The sequence below is a fragment of the Balaenoptera ricei genome, chromosome 10 (genome assembly GCF_028023285.1).
Source record: "Balaenoptera ricei isolate mBalRic1 chromosome 10, mBalRic1.hap2, whole genome shotgun sequence".
Taxonomy (NCBI): domain Eukaryota; kingdom Metazoa; phylum Chordata; class Mammalia; order Artiodactyla; family Balaenopteridae; genus Balaenoptera; species Balaenoptera ricei.
In genome coordinates this window covers 66,873,201-66,895,775 of record NC_082648.1, presented here as the reverse complement: position 1 = coordinate 66,895,775, position 22,575 = coordinate 66,873,201, and the positions used below count along the sequence as shown (strand labels likewise).

General features: G+C 36.2%; 1 protein-coding gene across 3 annotated transcripts in view; it reads right to left on the bottom strand.

The window, feature by feature from the left end:
* Positions 1-22,575, bottom strand: part of SYT1 (synaptotagmin 1) — a 1,196,932-nt gene that overhangs the window by 209,339 nt on the left and 965,018 nt on the right. The gene's annotated exons all lie outside the window — the stretch shown is intronic.

The window sequence follows — 22,575 nt, the reverse complement described above, 5'->3', positions numbered from 1 at the left end:
AAGTGTCTCAATTTCTGATTTGTTAAGGTACTCTCATGTTGCCCAGAGTTTTATGTACTTCACCCCTTTCTTTTCATATCTTTTCTACCATTTCAATAGCTTTTGGAAGGAAGCATAAATAATCTCTGTGGTTAATAAACCACCAGGAACAGAAATCCTGTCTATACTTCTGATGAAAACACACCCCCTTTCCTTCAATATGTAAAAAGACTCCTCTACTTTATGTTGGAAAAGGGAAAAAATGAGGACTTTAATGTATTTTTATTACATTTCTAGAATTATGTCATCATTATCTGCTTATGTATGTATTTTTCCTACCAGCCTCTGAGCCCCTTGAGTTTTGGGATAGGGTCTTATTCATATTTGTATTTGCAATATTCAGCACAAAGTCTCAATCCCTACCCCAGTATGGTAGAAATTTGATTGTTTTTAGGATATATACGTATAACATTTTTATAAATAGATACTTCATTTTCCTGGTATGAGGGAGTGAAACATATAAACTTAGGTAAAGTTAGGTGAATTTGCCCACCATTCTTCATTTTTCTCTGGTGTCACGAGTAGGCTCTGGATGCATTTCTGAGTTTTGCATGTTAGATCAGATTAAGTTCCATTTTGGAGAGAATTGGGATTAGCAGAGGTGATACGGCATTTGAACAGTAAGAATGGGGGCCTGCTTCAAATCCTGAGTGAATGTAAACCCTACACAATATTAGGCACACTTTGTCATTGAATCTTTTTCATCACAAAATGCTGACAGTGAAGAGAGAAGGCAGCTGGTAGACAGAAAAAGGATAGGGAGCATTCAGTGTTGAAAGAGAGAACATGTATCTACAAAATCATGCTGTTATTCATGATAACAAGTAAAGAAGCCAGCCAGCATTTTGCAGAGGGTGTTAGAAGAAGAGTCTCTGTAAAAATCAGCTGATTCAGATGGTACTTTGTAGAAATCCATCATCAGAGACTGAATAGCTTTCTGAATGAGAAAACAGCATTCCAGATGAGGTAAGAAAGGTGTGGCATTGAAGGGGATAAATTAGGAGTTTGGGATTAACATGTACACACTATTATGTATAAAATAGATAACCAACATGGACCTACTGTATAGTGCACAGGGAACTATACTCAATATTTTGTAATAACCTATATGGGAAAAGAATCTGAAAAGGAATATATTGAAAAAAAAATATATATAACTGAATCACTTTGCTGTACAACTGAAACTAATACAGCATTGTAAATCAACTATACTTCAATTAAAAAAAAACAACTTAGGCAACGACTGCAGGAGTCTATACTGCCCTTGAGACTTCTCCCTTGGCCATGCTGGTTAAAGATTATAAATACTGCCCTAGTGAAAAAGCCTGGAAATCGATATCAGAATGTCATTTGATTTTAGAATGTCAGTGTCCAAGGTTTGTGGTTCCCAAAACTCATGCAGCCTTCCTCTTTCTTACTGTGGTCTGTCTCCATCATGTCTGTGCATTTGCTCGACTGCATATGTAATTTATAATTTAGGCCTGAGTCTTCTGCTTTTATCAATCAGATTGAAAGAAAAGGACTGACGTCCTTAAATTTAAGTATCTTTCTTTAAGAATAGGAATGAAAGTGAGAAATCTGTAGCAATTTCTTCCCACATGAACTTCACACGTACATCCTTTTTCTCGAAGCTGTTATCTACACAGTCCCTCCCATGACGTTCCACTCATAGACATTCATTACTACTGCAAATGACAAAAAAAAACTCACATAAATTAATGTTCAACTTGATTTAGGCATGAAATTCTAATACCGTCCAGAGAGGGATCATGCTGTTTCAAAATAATTTTTAATGTAATTCTACAAATAAACCATTTATATCAATAACATACTTGTTTTCTGTGTATTGCATGAAATCAATTTATCTTCAAATATTTGGCTACTGCCAAATCCATTTTTTAAAGAGAGCTTAGAAACAAAAGTACCGTAGAAGATTAACTGTGAAACATTTTGCTCTATGAAGAACAATAAAACAAATTAGAATATTAACAAGATAGCAAAGCAATGCTGACAAGATCACTTTCGTAGCTGTGGGCCACTTCTAAAAATTTTCTACTACTGTTCTTGCAATCGATGGATTATTTTTCTCCCTGCTCTTGATTTACTTATTCATTAACTAGAGGGATTAATAAAATTAGTTAGAGCACGAAAGTTGATGTGAGTACTAAAACACCACAGACAAGGAGCTGGGAATATCAATTTGCTTTTCTTCTTAGTTAATTTCTAGAATTGAATTACAAAATGGAATTTTCTAACACATTTCTACCAGATTTTTATTTAAAGGTTAGGAAAACTTGTGTGCGATGAGATGAATTCTTTCCTGTTTAGAAATAGATTCTAATATTTAGAATTAATTTTCTAAATATTAGATTTAATTTTAATTTTCTAAATAATAGATTTAATATTTAGAATTAATTTTCTCTGTTAGTATTACCTTGTTTTCTGGGTGATAGTGATGTTATTTGCCTGCCTTATTTCTTAGCTGTCCTATTTGTATCCATCAGAGTTTTCAGCAAGAGATTATGCATTCATCAAAGTAACAGTGCTACCTTTTAAAAAATGTAAATTTTCACTGAGGGATTAAATTTGAGTAACTCTAGAGCATTACTCTCAGAATGTGTTTGGATTTTAAATATTATTACATACACACATGTTAACATCAATAATTTATTTACTCATTACTGAAGTCTGAACAAACTAGTAGCTATGTGAAACTGATCAGGAATTTACATTCTGGGCTGAGGTAGCTTTGATGATTATTAAGTAAGGATAGGAAAATCTCCAAGCTTAAAACTTGGTAGAATTATGGCTTTAAACTCCTTCTTATATCTTGCTTTAAAAGAAAAAGAATTTGTATTAAATGTATTGAACATTTTGCTTATTTCACTGTTCTCAATGAAATGTTCTTGACCATTTTTCTTTCTTTCTGTTGTCTCATTCCCTGGACCAGAGGGACCCTAGGCTCAGACTTCCAGATTATACTGCATGTGATATAACTCTAAGTTCACTTGGAGCTAGACCATCACCCTTGGCCCACCTGATTTCTACCCCTAACTTGAATTTTATACCATGATATTGCAACGAGGACTAAATCTAGAATTCTATGTGAGGATCCCATCAAATTACATTACTTCAAGTCGTCTCACGTTTTCTTGGTTGTGTTTGCATCAATCTCATAAATTTGAGAATACTCCTACATATTGCATTTTTCTAAATACAAATATGAATTAAATATGGACCCCAAAGAAGACACGGCAGGATGCACTGAGTGATTGGTTCCTGAAATTTCCAACCTACGACCCATAGAAAGGGAGTCACAGAATTGCATTCTTAAATTAATTAATAACGTTGAGCTTTTCAGGAATACTTCAGCCACATCATGTCAAAGCTAAAATCAGCAGCCTTCCAAAACCATGAACACAACTTGACTGGTTTGGACAGTCTATTTATTAATTGCTGCCAAATTATAATTGTTATTGCATTAACGTAGCCTATCTGCAGAAGAGCAGCGTCAGCTAAGCAGCTGCCTCTGAAATTTGAATATAAATTTATTTCTTTAGGTTTCATCACTCATCTTTAATGTTCTGAATATTTTCAGGCAATTTCATCTACAGCCTCAAATAAATTGTAGAAACTGGAACTAATTGTTCCCCTAATTGATTGACTCTCTTACCTCCTGTTGTGTGTGCAATGCACGTCCTCCTGGCTGCACACAGCAACAGGAGGGAAGCTATTAATCAATCATAGAACAGTTAGTTCTGATGTGAAGATTTCCCCCCTCTGTTGAAAGGGAAAATAACCGCCTCAGAGGTTAAAGGGACACATTTCTTCTCTGTAGTTGTTGCTGAAGGAAAAAAATATATAGCTTAGACTGATTGTTTTTCCACATGTGATTTTAATTCTCAATTAGGGTTCCTTAAGTTTGCCAGGAGCACCCAGACATCATGATTAGGACCAGGACCCCTTGATACACTGCATGATAGGCCCATGAACTTCTTGGTTCCACAGTCAACGCATGTTATTGCTATGAGCAGTTCCTTGGTATACTTTAACAACCAGGCCAAGCAAGGGATGTGTGTTCACAACTCTGTTTCCTGCACGAGTCACCCAACACGAGTCACATAGAAGTTGCTTAATAAATATGTGTTGAATGAATGAATAAGTAGAATTTATTGACTTCAAATATAAACATTGCAAGCAATTTTAGATTTTTCATGCCACTGAAGGCAGTTCCCTATAAGAAATCCATAGGCAGAGCAATTAAAGTAAGAGATGTTTTAACTTTGTATTCTATAACTTTACATAGACTTATAAAAGGGGAAAAAGTAGGTAGTTTGATTTTTTACATTTAAATTTTTTGTATCATATTTATATATTTTCAACCTTAGTTCCTTCCAAGTTAGACTACAAAACAAGGTAGGTGACTTGATGAAATTGTGAATTTGTCACATTTTAATCTGTTATATCTAAATCTTTACTCTGAGTCTTTCCCCATGCTACTTAGGGCATCCTCTTCCTTCCCCTTAATCAAACCCAAAGCCTGATGATGACAGTGTGATAATCTTCTTGGTTGTCAAATAGCCTCCACGTTTCCAAATTTCTATAGTCTCACACTCCCCTATCCCAGCTTATTTGCATTGTATTCTCTTATTTCAGGGTTATCTCTCTTTTTTTTAGGTATATGATTGCACAAAGGATAATTCTGAATTAAAACAATTGGAACACATTCAGTACTGAATGTACTGAGCTCAACAAAATACAGCATTTATTTTTTAAATAGTGAAATCAATATAGATATGATTTTCATTTTGGTGGAGTGAAAAAGCAAGTTAAAATTTTTGGACTTTGAAAACAGATTATAGACAAGTATAGGAAAAAACGAGAAAGTTAAGAAAGGAATGACAGGATGACAGCAAGCACTTTTTCAAATGTTTTCATAGTTTCTCCAAATGTAGGTAAGCTGCTAGTAAAGTCACATCAGGCATCTACATCTAATGTAACAAGTGGAAAAGGCAAAGTCAAAGACCTAGTAGTAGAGAATAGATTTCATTAAAGTCTGATATGCCCTTACAAATTAAAAGGGATAGCAATAAATATGCAAAATGGGCTTAGTTAACAATAGGGATTTCCTCACTTACTTGTATTTAAATCAGGGCTCCAAGGTTAACAGAATTTGTGTTATTAAAGTTTAGCAAAGTAGCTTATTGAAATGCCACTTTGATATCTATCTTCCTGACATTAAATCAACCCAGGCAGGATTCTATTGACAATTTGACCTCAGCATTTAAGGCATTCCCAGCAGCTGAGAATTGGTTTTGCCAGCTTTGCACATCAAAACAGCTCTATAGGGCAGAAGTGGTTATATTCACTACTGAATAACAAAGAAAGGATTGATAGATGAAAGAATGTAGTTGGCTGAATGATGCACACATACAGGGCATCTTTTAATTTTTTGGAATAGAAAAGAGTTTTATTTGAGCCAAATAGAGGACTATAGCCTGGGAGACAACAGATTCAAGAAGCACTTGAATTGTGTTCTGCTGGGCTACAAAATGGGGAAGGCTTACACAGGCAAAAACCAAAAAGTTGCATAAGTTGTTAAGAATTAGGATTGGAGCTGGCAAGAAGTAAGGATGCTTGCTTAGCAAGGATTGATTGGGGTCCAGAATGCTTGCGTAGTTACATGGGGGAGACCTTGAGACCATAAGGTTGCAGCTGATAGCTGCTAGCAGATTTTTTTTTTTTTTTTTTTTTTTGTGAAAATGGCTGCACACATGGGTATCTTTAAAACACACACACCCACCCACCCACACACCCACACACGGACACAGACGAGATCCCTGGACCAGCAGCATCACCATTACTGGTAACTTGTTGGAAATGTGAATTCTCAAGCCTTACTCTATACCTACTGAGGGTAGAATTCTGCAAGCTAGTTCAACAGACAACTCTCCAGGGGATACTGATGCATGGTTATCTGTGAGGACCACTGCAGTAGCATTCGAATTAAACTTAGGTGAGGGCTTCCCTGGTGGCACAGTGGTTAAGAATCCGCCTGCTAATGCAGGGCACACGGGTTTGAGCCCTGGTCCGGGAAGATCCCACATGCTGTGGAGCAACTAAGCCCGTGCGCCACAACTACTGAGCCTGCGTGACACAACTACTGAAGCCCACGTGCCTAGAGCCTGTGCTCCGCAACAAGAGAAGCCACCGCAATGAGAAGCCTGCCCAACCATAAGGAAGAGTAGCCCCCGCTCACCATAACTAGAGAAAGCCCGTGCGCAACAACAAAGAGCCAATGCAGCCAAAAATAAATTAAAAAAAAAAAAACAAAAAAACACTTAGGTGACATCAACCATACCCACTCAGGAAAAAAAAAAGCAACAATTAAATTTTTTCGTACAGTATGGCTTCTAACTCAGGTGATTATTTCACCTCAATCTCTCACCGAGAACAGTGATCTCTTTCAATGTTGTGTTAGATTTACTGAAAAACAGGAAAAAGCAGCCTACTGAATTTTATGGTAGGCTAATTTTCAAAGGTCATTTAGACTATAGATAATTTTTGCTTCAGATGCTCACCCTGCGTAAGACACTACCCTTCTGAATGAATTGAAACAAGTTTCACTGGTCAGCAGAGACTTGAAATCCAGGGTTCAACAGAAGTTAGAAGATTACCATAGTAAGAGTCTATACATTTTATAGCCAATTACATTTCTACTTAAAATCCAGTTTTTAAATTAATCTAGGCATCCGATAATTCCAGCATGCTCTATGATTTATCAGCACATAGGGATTTTAAAATACCGAAGAAATAGAGAAAAATAAAACAAAAACAAAATGAATCCACAAAGAGCGAAAACGTTCTGAAATGTGATGAAGAAATGAAATAAGAAACATATTTAAAGATAGCATCATCAATTTTTCATGTATTATACAAAATAAGATATATTTTGGTCATGATGTCTTGATGGATCTTAATAATAGTAAACAATGAAAATATAGAAATAAGTAATTTAAAGTAAATACTTTAAAGAGAATTTAAAGTAAATTCTTGGTGTGAAACACCCCTGAATTTCTGCTCTATTAAGTAATTTACCTCCGTTGCAGCAAATTTTCTGCCTAAACTCTGCCCCCATCTAATTCTTTACTATCTGAATATTTTTAATACTTCAAGTTTTAAGTCAATTGTTTCCTTCTTCTCTGAGCCCACCCAGTCAGAATTCATTTATTTCCCTAGTGTGTCTCATATGTTCTACTGCTTAGTACATATTGGTTTACACATATTCTTCTTATACTAGATTGTAAACTCCTTGAGAGTCCAGTAGTGGCATCATCGCATCTTCTTAGGTCTAGAACAATCCCTGGCATAAAGACGATGTTTAAAAAATCTTTTCTCGGGCTTATTTCATTATCCTATGTTTTTTCTGAAATTTGTTGGAAAGTTATAGGAACTCTTTCAGGCTACTAAGAAATTGTTTGGGGTCCTTAGGGTAGTACACTGACTATGACATTGTGTAGAATGGAATGGAATGTAGAGTCACCTGAATAGAACTAACTTTAGTTCAGATATGATTTGCTAGTTTGAGAGGCCACAGTTGTGAAAGGAATTGGTTCTAGAGAATCCATTTATGAGAAGCACAGCTACTGATATCAACTTATTTGAAAGGAAGGAAGGGCAAAAAAAAAAAATGCTTACTTTGATTCTCTTAGAGGTCAGTGAGTCTTAATATTTGAATAAATGATAAATGGTAAATGCATTCACATTAATCAGTTCTTACACCCTGCGGGTGATGTTGGGGGCAGTTACTTTGTCCTTCTAGGAATGGTGAGAGACACACAACAAGGCTGGCCCCTGAGCAAGCCAGAATGATTTCACAAAAGACTTCACCCATAAGCAAGATCACTCAGCTTAGCTGTGGGAGAAAGGCCGCCTTTGCCACCATTAAAACAGGTGCCTTGTCCTCTTTCGCATCCCTTTTCTCCGTATACTAGGTATTAACATTAGAAAACTTGAAGACCATCAATAACTGAAGCATTTCTTACTTCATCTTCTTTTCTTGAGAAATGAGCATCTGAGCTTGGAATGTCTTACACATGAGATCAGAAGACAGATTCTCCCCTGACACTAGTAAGGTCAACTCAGGCAACAAATAAACTAGACTGCCTTGGCGGTGTCAACTGGTGGTTGTATCAAGGGAACATTAAACCATGACTTTCCTTCTCCCCCACCTTCTTATTTGTGACTGATTAGGAATAAGGTCTTTCTTATTTCTATCTTTCACAATCTCTCTTTCATGAAAACACATACTCATAGTCCTTGTTAGGTCCTTCCAATATTCTCCTACCTTCTCTCTCTTCCTTTTTTCCTTGCTCCCTCATCTTCATTTCACATTTTGCCAAGGTATCGTTCTTATCTCGTTTATGTTTGTTTACCACAAGAATAACATTAGTGATACACGTCTAAAGGGAAGAGGAAGTCATAGGATTTAAAGTAACATTAGAAATACCTTTTTTCCTCTCAGATCTGACGGTAATGTTACCTTTTCAAGGAGTTTTTAAAAATTTCTTCAGATAGAAGGAAACTTTCTTCTGCACAGCTATTGTTATACGTCTCTGTACTTGGCTTATAGCAGTCATCATTTTATGTCTTAGTTGTAGTCATGCAGGGCATATGTCCCAGTTTCCTTACTAGATCAGCAGGTCCCTCACAGGTTGCTGGGAGGATTAAATGAGGAGACCGTATGTATAGGTGAAGGTCCTGGGACACAGCAATGCCCAGGAAGAAAGAAATAACTTATCACTCATTTTTGAAGTCAAAATTTACCTTAAAATCTCAACCAAATATCTCTACCTAATCACCCTGGTGTAATGAAACCCACAGATCCTCATGTATAAGTGTATTGGGAGGAAGAAGAAAAGAGAAAATGTTAATTGCATAGCAACTAAGATAGAGGATGTCATACTGTAATTAGAAATACTTCTATCAGTAGGAATCATCAGTACAAGGAATTGTCTCTTCTTTATTTCCAAGGCTCCTCACGTACTAGAATCTACTGCTTCAGAAGAAAATTTCATGGTGTGCCTATAAACAGCAAAGCAATTAGATTGTTTTACACATGTTCTTGATAAGTACAATTTAACAAGTGAAAAATCCTTTATGGATGTGGACTTAGATAGGGATCAGTAATACCTACATTTATCTATCTATCCATCCATCCACCCCTATCATCATTGCTTTAGCTAAAGGAATAGTAATATATCGAGAGATCCTGTGACTAATTTGAATTTAGCAGTAACAGCTGCAAGAGTAAACAAATAATAGGATACTTGAGAAATGGAGCAATGAGTTTACATATATTCAGTGCAAATTAGGAGCCAATAATACGTGTTACACAAGCAACTAAATTCCTGATCCTCTCTGTTCCAAGACTCATATTTTAAAACTTTTTTTTTAAATTTTTTTTAAAATTAATTAATTAATTTATTTATGGCTGTGTTGGGTCTTCGTCTCTGTGCTAGGGCTTTCTCCAGTTGTGGCAAGCGGGGGCCACTCTTCATCGCGGTGCGCGGGCCTCTCACTATCGCGGCCTCTCGTTGCGGAGCACAGGCTCCAGACACGCAGGCTCAGCAATTGTGGCTCACGGGCCCAGTTGCTCCACGGCATGTGGGATCCTCCCAGACCAGGGCTCGAACCCGTGTCCCCTGCATTGACAGGCAGATTCTCAACCACTGCGCCACCAGGGAAGCCCCCAAGACTCATATTTTAATAGTCTCATTGCCAAGTGAAAGGGTTCACAGAACTTTCTGTGCAAATTAGCACAAGGAACATAAACCTTTTGGCTTTTGTAAATACCTGCTCTCATTACGAAGGGAATCAACACATCTTTTTAGATAGAAACATGTAATAGATTACTCTATCAAAAGAATGATTGTGGGACACAAAGTCATGGAAAAAGGAGCAACTGGAAGTAAAATAATCCAATGCTATAAAAATTAGCCTTGCAAACAGAACTAATGAAAAGCTAGGCTTTTTAAGTCCATCAATCCATGATATTAGTGAATGATGGCTGTGACTGAATGAATATAAATTGCTTCTCAAATGAAGCGCATATATCTAAAATAGCTGAAAGTCATTTCTGTGAAAGAAGGGAATTAATCTGGAGAATGAAACAGATGTTCTTTCCCAGTGCAGTGAAGTGTTGCACCAGGAGGATCTGGGGATTGAAATGTAGCAGTTTCAAATGTCTTAATTGCCACCATCTATGGAAAACAATGGTGTTAAAACTCTGACCTCTGACTTCTTATATTTGAAATGAAGGTGTGTGTGTGTGTGTGTGTGTGTGTGTGTGTGTGTGTGTGTGTGTATGTGTGTGTTGATGCAATTTTTTCTGTAGGGCTCTTACAGGCCTTTCAACACTAGTTTTATCTAGCTTTAGGTGAATTCCAGGCTAGATCTAAATAAGTCAATGAGATTCCCAAGAAACTTGGTCCTTCATATGTGATTATGAAAGGAAAGGATGGAGGCGAATAATGAGTCATAGTTGAAAACATTTTTTGACTTTATGGGTTCATAGCCTCAAAAAAGTCCACTGGCAAGTTTTTTTTTTTTTTTAATGTAAATCAAATAGAGATCATAAAAATGATTCAAGAGATGAGAAGGTTTATTTTTATTAGGATCTAGTGCTGCATTTAATTAGGGTTTGGTTATCTAGATGGAAGGCAGAAGACTCTAGCATGGAAGGCAGGATAGCACAGTGATTAAAAGAGTGAACTCTGGGGAAAAAACTGTTCACCACCACCTCCGGCACTTTTTTTTTTTTTTTTTTTACTTGTGTGATTGTCTAAGCCTTTGTTTTATCATTGGTAAACCAAAGATAATTGTATCTTCTACACTGTGTTATTGAGAGGATTAAATGATATTTACAAATGAAGGACTTAATCAATGTTTGGCACATAATAAACACTTGATAAACATCAGCTATTATACAAATATCTAAAATCACATTTACATTTTTCAGTTATGCTAACTGTTTAATGTATCTGTGATAACCTGAATTTAGCTCTTAAAAGTCAAGTAATAGCTAAAAATTATTAGAAGCTAACTAAATACTTACTCCATCTGACGTAATTCCTTCCAAGGTAGGTACTGCAATCATCTCCATTTTAGAGATGAGAAAAGTAAACCATACACAGATTAAATAGCTTGTGTAAGATCACACACCTAGTAGAGTAGTAGAGTTCAAGCTTAAATCCAAGAAGACTGTTGCAGAACCATTAAAAAAGATATTCTTGAGCTTCCTAATTTTAGAGGAGGAAAATAACTTTCAGAAAGGCACAGCTGCTTCCAAAAGTCAGAATGCTAGTTAGCGGCAAATCAGACTAGACTTGGATTTTTGGTTTCCAACCTAGTCATCTTTATATTCAGTTAGCTTCTTTTTTTACTCCGTCAACTGTACTAAAAATTAGTGGAAGTTGATGCAGCCATCATAGAAGGAAGAAGTCTGACCGAGAAAGAACTACTTTCAAAGTTGGAGAATCAAGATTATAAAATTTGGGTTAGTGATTGAATACTCAGATTTTTGGTTTCATAAGAATAACAAAATGGGACTTTCCCTACTCCTCCATGCATTTTCAAAGACTTGGAAAATACTCAGCGATATCTCCTAGATATCTATCTCACGTTCATTATTGAAGTTCTACCATTAGTGATTCACTCATTTGGGTTGATTATTTCCTTTCTTTAACTCTCTGTGGGGGGGGGGCGGGGAAAGCAAGTTCTGTTTGAGTGATGTTATAAGATAATAAGACCCTTCTTTCAGGATAGAAAAAAGTGTTAGCTAGAAAGCCACACTGCGTCTATAACAGGAGATGTAGAACTGAAAAGGTGAAATGGAGCAAAGGAAAATGAAGCCTTATTTATAGCTCTGCCTAAAGTTCATCCTTGTAAAAGAGCGATGATAACACATGCATTCCCTGCTCCATGAGGATGCAATGGGAATAAAGGAAGTCAGCATAAGTGAAAACAATGTAAGTCCTTAGAAAAGGGTTAAAATCCAAATTACACCCTTTCTTTCTCCTTAAAAATCAATTCGGCATGGCTACTTTCAGAAAAAGGAAATGGCTTTTAAATCATGGATCTGAATTCTAAAATCCAATAAAAAATCTTGCATTCAGATGTTCCAGATACATATTTTATAAGTTTCAAATCCATTTTTCATAAGGCCTAAAATGGAAAAATCTGTCATTTGTAGAATGTCTCCATTCTAAAAATATTTTCTATTATTTTGGGCTTTTCACTATATTACACGCTATACAATCTTATAAAACTCTCTGGATGAATAAGGGAAATGGAATAGAAAATTCTTGTAAAAAAACAGCACAGTAAATATAAAAGTTACAAGACACCTATACGGTGTGAAAAAATGATCTCCAATTGTCTGTGGTTTTTTTTTTTTTTTTTTTTTTTTTTTAAGATATAGCTCTTTCCCAATGCGATTTTGATATCTCACGGAAAGAAATGTGGAAATAATGAAACATGACATACCCTTTAAATAATACAAATGGGAAGAACTGGGGGGAAAGAGAAAGTAAAGATTAGCTGGTGCCTTCCAGTTGGTGAACATTGTGGCTGGCTGTCTTGGGGGAATCAAAATTAGATATTCTCACATATCAAGGAGATTCTCGGTGGTTTGAAGTTTTCCTTTTGTTCACTACCAAATACATTGTCTTTGAAGGGAATTCTTGTCTGCCCTCTCAGGAAAAGAAAAAAAAACCCAAATCTATTAGAACAGTGAGAAAGCTATTTGTAGGGCTCCTACTAATCTTTTATGAAGCCTCGTCTGCTCTCTCCATTAGACTAAAAATAACATGGGGTGATACATGAATATGCAATGAAATATTAAAGCTGTTTGCCCAACTTGGGGGAAGGTTCTCACTGTTACAACTGGGAAATTGCCAAAATTAGTGTGAATTTATGAAATCCTGAAGGAATTGAACCCCAGGTGCTTGTCAGCTGTTGAGATTGAGTGATAGGCATAAAAACTAAAGGAGAAAGTGGAGGTTCCAAAAGCATTGCTTTCCGCCTATACCTGCGGCATGATGATGGGAGAATTATTCCGGTGCTCCTGGAGCAGCTGCTGCTATGACCTCCTTATTATTTCCACTGTTATGCTCAATGACTTTTCAAAAGCTATTTTGGGTGCAATTCCTGGGCTCTATCCAATATATATATTTTTATTCTTCACTGGTATATTGCCACTTGAATGGCCTTAGAGAGTTATGTAAAACAAGCCAGATGGCAGCTGCTTGGGGTCTGAGATACCTTGTGCTGTAAGGGGGTGGAGAAACAAAGAAACAATAAAAAAATCTAAAACCAAGTGTAAATAAAATAATGTTTAGAAGAGGTGACTATATTTCTTGCATCTAATTAGCAAAACACTCCTAAAGTTATACATAGAGAAGACAAATGTTAAGTAAACTTTTCAATGAGACCAGATTAGATGATCTTTTAAGGAGGAAAACAATAATAATATTTATGTTTATCATCTCCAAGAATTGGTGTGTCATCGTAGCTAGAGAGCCTGTTAAGCATTGTAACATAACTGCTTTTGTCTTTTCCATGGACTAAGAGAACATGAAATTGACATTCACTAATTATTCATTTGCAATGAAAATGAATCTCAGACCTTAATTGTCTAGTCCTTAGAAAATGACAAATTACAATTTCAGGAGAAAGCTGGTAGGAGGAAGTGTATGCCATCACTTACGTGTGTGAGAAACCAGGGGGATGGGAGTCCACTTTCTACTTGACTGCTTATTGGACATTTAATCTCTGGGGAATCAGCCACTCAGAGACATTTTTACTAATTGAAATGGACTTCATGAATAAAATTACTTCCTTTCTCTCAAAGAAAGAATTCTAACAGTTCAATTTCTTTTCTAGACCTGGGGAGAGTAAGAAATTAGAGGGTACGTGAATAAAAAACACACATCATAATAAGTTCTGGGAAAATGAACACAATTTCAACATTTCTATTCTATGCTTGAGGAAGGAAAGTGCTCTGCAGGATTAAAACCAAAGTCTCCTACGCACTCTCCACTGTACTGTAAAAATAGTCTTTACAAAGAAATAGTTTATGTGCAGTATAAATAAAATGCAAACCAACTATAGGTATGATGCATGTAAGGTGAAATCAATACCAGGAAGTTTGAATGTGCAGAACTGATAAAGTAACTGAATTTCCTGAATTTTATACTTGATGTGTAAAATCCAGGAGATACTAGAAAATTACAGGCAAAGAAAGACAAGAGTAAAGTTTGAGAAGAATGTGAATATGTGGGGATCCTTGAGCCTCAAGCAAATCTTGTAGTTTCATGGAAAAGAGGATTGGAAGGAACTTGTTGAACAAAGAAAGATGATATGGAAAATGCTATAGCAGCAAAATGAACTCTTTTTGGGGACTGAAATGTTAGAAGATAAAACACTTCAATTCCTGACATATACTGCAGGATTGCACTTAAATTTTCATCGGCCAAGAATGGAAATATAGGATGTACTTTATAGAAAAAGTATGTATAGTTAACTTTGCTATAAAATACCTAACTATTAAATGATAAATTACTGGGTTAGGGGGAACTGGTTCATAATCATGGGCATTTTCAAACCATTTCTTCTATATATTACTCTTCTACACCTTTAGTTCATACTGCTTGAAGATAGCTGGTACTATGATGATTTGTAGTAAATCACATTTATAGCAAATTGATTTGCTGTAAACCATCATAGTATTTTTTGGAGTGGGTTATTTATTCTTTTACATATCTTTTATATCCAAGAAAGGTGTCAGCTTCTTGAGAATCAGACCATTCCTTCCACAGTGCAAACCTGGATAATAAGATGTAGCCTGCCTACTTGTTATCTGGGTATTGTGAAGAAATCTAACCCAGAAGGGATACTGGAAAGGTGGGTTGGTGATTCTGTGAAATATCACATGGAGAATCACTCCAACGTGCATCCGACCTCAAACGTACCTGATGGAGGTGGAGATTTTACTGTACTCAACAGGAGTGCCTAGAAAAATGGTCTGGATAAATTGAAATGCATGTGGATAGGTGAAGTGTAAATGAAGTAGTGTTTAATTTCATTTTAATATTCCCTCAGAACCTAGTTATTTATCAGTCAAATGGGTGACTCTTTATAAGCAGTGGTGATTGACTTCTTGGGAGCACAGGTAATTGGAAAAATCACAGAATTCAGAAATGATGTCCGAGTTCTACTCCAGCCACCCACCCACAAACGTGTCCCTCTTCTTGCTCTGGACTAATAAATCATGGGGTTTTCTAAAAATGAATGACATCACTCTTGATGGTCAGTAACTACAGACCAAAATGCCAGGTCATAGTGGATGGGACCTGGCTCTCCATACCTCTCTTTGTCTGGGTGACATTTTTGTTTGCTAGTGAAGGTGTTCTTGCTGTAATAACAGAGCTCATACAGCTTTAGGACAAAAGAAGACACATTCTGAGATGGGAGACTTTCCAGAGAAAATATTCGACCTTTACTAAAAAGTGTTTTGGTTATAATGTATTAGTAGTTCCTAGTGAATCTAAAATAGATGTGCATGTTAAGAAATTTGGAACCACTGGGGTAAAAATTACATCTCCACCCCTATACTTCTATGCCTACAAAGTATAATTATTTTACTAGGGGAAAAAAAAGCTGAAACACAGAATTTAAAACCCTACTTAATTTTGGCCAATTCAGACATCCTGAATATTGGATATCATCTCTTAGATACAGTTTAGGGTGATATTGAGTTGTGTCTGTAGAACCAGAAGACACATTCAAGATAACCATCTGGTGATGACAGCGGCAATGGCAAATAGCTTTGTAATACTCGAAGTAATCACATTATAATCTCTAGAGTCTAAATGGTGGGATGACTTGCTGATGGCATCACCAGTTTCTGGCTGTGTGACCAAATTCAAACCCAGGATTCTCATGCCAGATACTAGCTCAACTTATTTATTTAATGCATTACTAAATCCAGCCCTTGAAAGGTTAAATGAGTTATCTAATGTTATATAAGTAGTAAAAGTATAAATTCCATCTGGAGTTCAACAGTTACGTGACTTAGTTTATACCCTGCCATAGAGTTATACAGGTAAAATGATGACATTATAATCTATAACGTTTAGGCAGTATCTAAAAGAAAGGAAAAACACAAGTGAATTTTGGACTAACAACCAAGGCCCCTGTGAATTTTGTACCATGTGAAATAACACTTCTAAAGAATAACGTGATTAACTTGCCCTTCTATTCATGAATTAAATAATAACTTAGTTATTTTATAGCAGCATAACCACTGTAGGGGAAAAATAGTGATCCATGTAGGCAAAACTGCAGAATGGTTCCTCACCCTGGGAGGTTTGTTGCTTCTGATATTTTAGGAAGGTAGCTAGAAAAATGGTGGCTGATGGAGACTGATTTGACCCTGCTGTGAGCTGCTGAGGGCACAAACACACCAGAAAAAGATTGCAATTTGTAGATTGCGCCTGTGCTTCCTGTTAGGAGATTTTTAAACTGAAGTTGTTTATAATTATGCCCAGCAGGCACAGAACTTACCTTAGTGCTTGCTCGAAAACTTTAGTAAGCATTGATTGACCCTTGAGAACAGCCCAGAAAAACAGAAGGTACAGATCTCAGTTGAATATTATATGTTTTCCCATGGAACAAAAAAGATCAGAGAAATAAACTTGAAGGGAGATCAATATGGTCAGAAGTAGGAGAAAGGATGTGGAAGAATGTGGTTTATGTCCCTCTTCTAAGAGAGAACCCAAGCCACATGAGTCCTTTTGCCCAGAGCACGGTTTCTCAGCCTTGGCACTGTTGACATTGTAGATGGGATAATTCTTTGGGAGGTTGTCCGGTGCATTGTAGGAACCCTTTCCCATCAGCTTGGGCAACCAAAATGGTTTGCTCACATTGCCAAAAGTCCCCTGGGTCAAGATCACCCTTAGTTTTGAACCATGGCCACGATGAAGAGTTCCCCTTTATAGAAGATAAATATCTTCCTAGCTGCCCAATTTAATGGGTTCACTAAAGCTGGTACACCCTATACAGCACCACCCACTGCGGGAAGGACAGGTATAAGCTACAAATACCATAACATCTAAGCCAGTCTGATTCATTCAGATGAAATGTGTACGCTCTCAGGGCAAAGATTTTTGTCTAGATTGAATCCCTAATGCCCTAATAGCGACTTGCATATGATTGGTGCACAACAAATATTTGCTGTAATTTAGGCAATGGATGTGTGATTAAATATTGCCTAAGTTCCTGACTGAAGGAATGTGACACTTTTGGTTCTTATTCTGAGTGATTACTATAAAGACCAGGTTACATCAGAAACTGACCTATGTCAATTGAAGCTGTAACAGTATTTTTATTGTAGAAAAAAACCTATTCAAAATTTTTAGGTCTTTAAAAATGGAGAAATAGAGCTGATTTCTAAAAAGTAATGGATGATTATTAATGATTTAACTAAGGGCAGTTTAGACATAGTAATATGATGCAGTTTGCTTTTGGATATTAGATTAAAAGAAAATCTTTTCAGCAGAAAGGCTAAAAAGAAGGGTTAACATTTTATCAATGTTTTAAAATTATAGTTCAGACCTCTGCTTTCAGTCAGTTAAAAACTGTTGTTGGATATATAATTGCCTGAGAAATACTGGCCCACAAATATTGTGATACATACTGGCCCAAGAAATAGTCTTAGAACTACAGGGCCCATTATCTGAACCTATATATACCTGTTGCCTATCTATTATCTGCTGCCATATACTACATCTGAACCTATCTATATACCTGTAACTCTCAGGCTTTGTGCAATGAGCTCCCCAGTATGCATTCTGCCATTTTCACAATCCAGGAAACATCCTCATGTGTGGTCTTCCAACACGTTGTTTACCTGATGAACTATTCAAATAAACCTTATGGAAGACTTTTAGGAAATCCCTAATGTTAGGAGTTGGGATGAACTAGTGAACAAGAGGGAGAGGGAATGTTGAGGAGGAAAACTCTTTTGATAACAACGAGTCCAGATGATCTCAGAAAGGGAGTTTGAAGAGGAAATCAATCAATAGTGCCAAACATTGGAGTGAGCTTAAGAAGGATGGAGAACAGTAAGAGACTACTGGAATTAGAGTTTAGAGGTCACTAGAAACTTTTAAAAGAACATATTCTGTGAAGTGGAAGCCAGATTACAAGGGCTTGACAAGAGAGTAAACAGAAGCTGTGATTTTTAAAACAGCGACTTTAAGAATTTTGCCATTGAAAGGACAAGAAAAAGTAACAATTCAAAGTTAAGAAGGTGAAGAAAGCTGTTGTTAGAATGTGTGAGTCCTAAGCATGTGTGGAGACAAAGAGAAGTTGCCAGAAGACAGAAAGATTTAACAAATTGTAAGCTGAAAAGGAGACGATTTATGGAGCACAGCTCCAGGGGAAGAGTGCAGGTGTGTGGAGGTGAGAAGGGGTGAGTTAGCCTGCAGGAAGAGAAATAGGAAGAGTGAAAATGAAGATGTTACAACGAAGGGAGGATAGAATTGGTATGAATACAAATTGAATGCCCTTGGTTTTCAAGTAAAGTAAAAACCAAGGTCATCAGCTAAAAGAAAAGGTGTAGAAAGGTGAATTTCAGACGGCTGGAGCCTGGAGAAGGAAGTACTGCTGAGTGGCAGTGAAATCCCATTGGTGTCACATGAGGGAAATCTATAGTGGTTCAGTCACATGGGTTGGTCTTCCACACTTTGTGGCCTGGGAATGGGAACTAAGAAATCAGATTGTGAGATCTTAGGAACTGTTTAAATAGAAATATTAGAAATCTAGGAAGGTATAAAGTTGATACAGAGACTGAGAACCCTAGGAGAAAAATTAAGACAGAGAAGATTATATTTTGAGTGAGAGTAGCATGTATACTATACAGATAGTCATACTCCAAGAAATAACTGTAATGTACATTCAATCATGGTTATGTTGTAAGTACTTCACTTTCTTCTAATATAATTCATAAAGATCAATCTCTGAGATTTCTTTTCACTCTACATTTCCATTATATGAATTATTTAGTTTTATTTTGTATTTTTAACTAGTCTAAGAGAAAAATAATCATAAATACTACAATTTCAAAATATACCACTTGTCCAGGTTTGTCTAGTATTATAGTCCTTCTGTTTCTGTGGATTATATACATCTGCCATATATAATTTAAATTTGAGTTTGGAATCAGGAAGTGGGTGTGTAAGGAATTCTTATAGTTGTTCTATAAAATTGTTAATTGTTTAATATTATTTAATTAGCGTTTTCAGGGAGAAATAATGATTTGGTTATTTGAAGAAGTACAGTGATGGAAGTGAAAAATGGCACGATATCTATGGAGGGGAATTTGGCACTATTTGACAAAAGTATCCTTGGTAACCCTTGATTCTGTAATCCCACTTCTAGGAATTTATCCTGAAGGTACACCTTCGAAAGTACAAAACAAAATAGACAAAGTTAGTCATTGTGGCATAATATTGGGGAAAAAACCCTTAAATGCCAAATTATAGGAGATTGGTTGAGTAAATTCTGATGTATCCATAAAATGGAGTACTATAACACCATCAAAAAGAATAAAAGATATCTCTATGAACTGATATGGAGTGCTTCAAGATGCATTGTTAAGTGAAACACCTTAGTGATACATAATCTAAGGACATAAAAGGATAGTTTAAAAATCTTGAATCTGACATAGCAGGTTTGTTGCTACTGCTATTGGTGTAGTAATTCTGAAGCTTTTGTGTATTGTAGGATAGAGCAAATGAGAAATATATGGATGATGTTAGAAATTGGTGTTCTCACAGTGGGACGTGGGAATATGCATATGGAATGGAAAAAAGTGAAGAAGAATCCTGTGTTGTTAAACTTGACTTAGAGGTGTAAGTTTGAATGCATTCTTTTAAAAAAAAAACCTAGCTCTGTCCACCAAAAGAGCCTAGAAGATGATATTCCAGTAAAAATTAGTATATTTTGGTTTCTCAATACCTTTACCCGTGGGGGAGGGAAGGCAGAACGGATTTCTTGTGTTTAAGTCTGGGGCAGGGAAGGTACTGGATGGGCCTAGAGCTCCTCATTGTGTAAGAATGTAAGGATATGCCCCATATTGGTTGGCATGTGTCAGAAAGACACGGAGCTGGTCTTCGGGGCCCTTACTGGCCACATCTGGCACAACGTGGATGTGAAAAAGTAAAATGATTGTAATAAATTATTTAAAAAGTCCATGAACCCAGGGTGATACTATTAAATAAAAGGAAAAGAACTTTCTTCTTTACAGTAGAATGCTGTCTCAAAATGTAGAAGAAATGGTAAAATTAGAAAATCACCTTGTTTTGCAATACCCAGCATAATAAGTTATTCAGGCAAGAATTCACAGATGTTAAAAACATCGTGTAAAAGGTATCTGGGGATATTCATTGTAAAAGTTGAAGTGTACCTTTACAAGGGAGCTATCGAGTGCATTTTTGGACAATTGGGGAAATTTAAATTTAGGTATTATATTTGATAATATTATTGCACCAATGTTCAAGTTTTAGGCGTGTGATACTGGTATTGTGGTTATGTAGGAGAGTATTCTTGTTCTTAAGATACACAGTGAAGTAGCTTAGGGATGAAGTGCCTACAGCTTATTTTCACATAGTTCAGCCAAAAAAAGTGAACACACACACATACACAAAGCAAGTGTGGCAAAAAGTTACCATTTGGCATAAGCAAAGGGTATATGTGTGTTCATTGTACTATTCTTTCAATTGTGTTGGTAAGTTTAAAATTTTTCCAAATGTAAAGTTTAAAAAATAGTAACAACAACCAAACAACCAGAAGTTCATTGCATGAAGCAGATTGTAGAGTGGTAGAATTCAGTAGAAAAATTATTTAGTATTAATTTAATATTTGATAAGTAGTATGGAGTATGTAACCGCATGAGTTAAGATCAAATGCAATAACTCGTATGAACCATAAAGTTTTCTATTTTGATTGTCGTCATCAGTTTTGCCTCTCAGTCTGGGTAGCATTTGATCTCTTGCTCCCCCAGCCCTGAAAATCTGCAGACATTGCCATCGTTTATGTCAATACCGCCTTCTTCTCCAAATCAATTCTGTATTTTCTGAACTGAATTTAAGCAGTCTAAGGACAAATAGTGGAAAATAATCAAATGACAAATGGCTCCAATCACTTTCAAATTGAAATGGTTTAAAATATTGCATCAGTACAGCATAGTTGACTGTGGTGACACTACCCCTCTAGGTCTTGAGAAACAATATTAGATATTAATGTACATTTTTCTAGGGTGGTGTAGTTATGTTTATGCCTACTGATAAAGGCGTAAACCAAAGGGCCTTTTCATAGCTTCCCACCACTGAACTGTTTAGTGATTCCTCATACAAACAATGATAAAGATGATGAAACTGTCTCTATTCTTGCCTTTGCTTCATAGAAAAATAAAGTAGCTACCTCATAAAGCTAATTTACCATAGAGATTCAAATAATGAATTTTTGTGGCAAAGGAGAATTTTATTGCCAAATGTTTGCATATCCCAAATAGGATGTCGCTAAAAATTACTTTAAAATATATTTTTAAAGAGATGTGCAATGAATTTGAAAGCTGTGCTTTTATAAAAATTTTGAGAAGGGTTTCTGCTAATGGCAGCTTGATTTATCCTACTTTGTTAGCAACCAAATGAAAGTCTCCCCGCTAAATTTGCCCAGGTAAACGTATAGACAAACTGAGAGTACATATAAGTCAAGTCAAAGTATGGACCATATTATTACTATACTGATGAGCATTCTGTGAGCGATATAACCCAGAACACCAATAAAATCATAGCAGAAAATATCCATTACTTTCCTATGTTCAAACAGGCCTATGTCGCAGATGTTATTTTCCGTTGTGCTTCTATTAGGACTAAAATTGAATACAGTGTAAGGCCCATTATTTCATGGTTCTTTATTGCATTAATTTCGATAGAAGACAGGCTAAATCATGTTTCCTAGAGCATAACACATATAGAAAACAAGCTGGGTGTAACTCCATTAGCTTATAAGTAAATAACAAATCAAATCTCTCCTCTGTGATTTTTAAAGATACAATAAAATGCTTTTCCTAAAAGCCTGCTGAAACTTAGATGAATATTCACTATAAAATAAAATATACTCTTAGAGATGGACAGTGTCTGTGAAAGTAACCAAACTAACCACTGGATGGCATTGTGACTACATTGGAATGTGTTGGTGAGACCATGTGTCTGTCATTGGTTGTTAGCAGCGAGTGCCAATAGGATGATGCCAATTCCTGTTCCTAATTGTAAGGTGTTGAAAGAATATAATTTTTCAACATCCCAAAGTGACCTGGCAATGCCATTCCAGAGGACTGAAAATGATTAAACTATGCCGCCTCCTGTACTGTCAACCGGTCCCTGGAGCTTCTTTCTCAAACCATTGTTT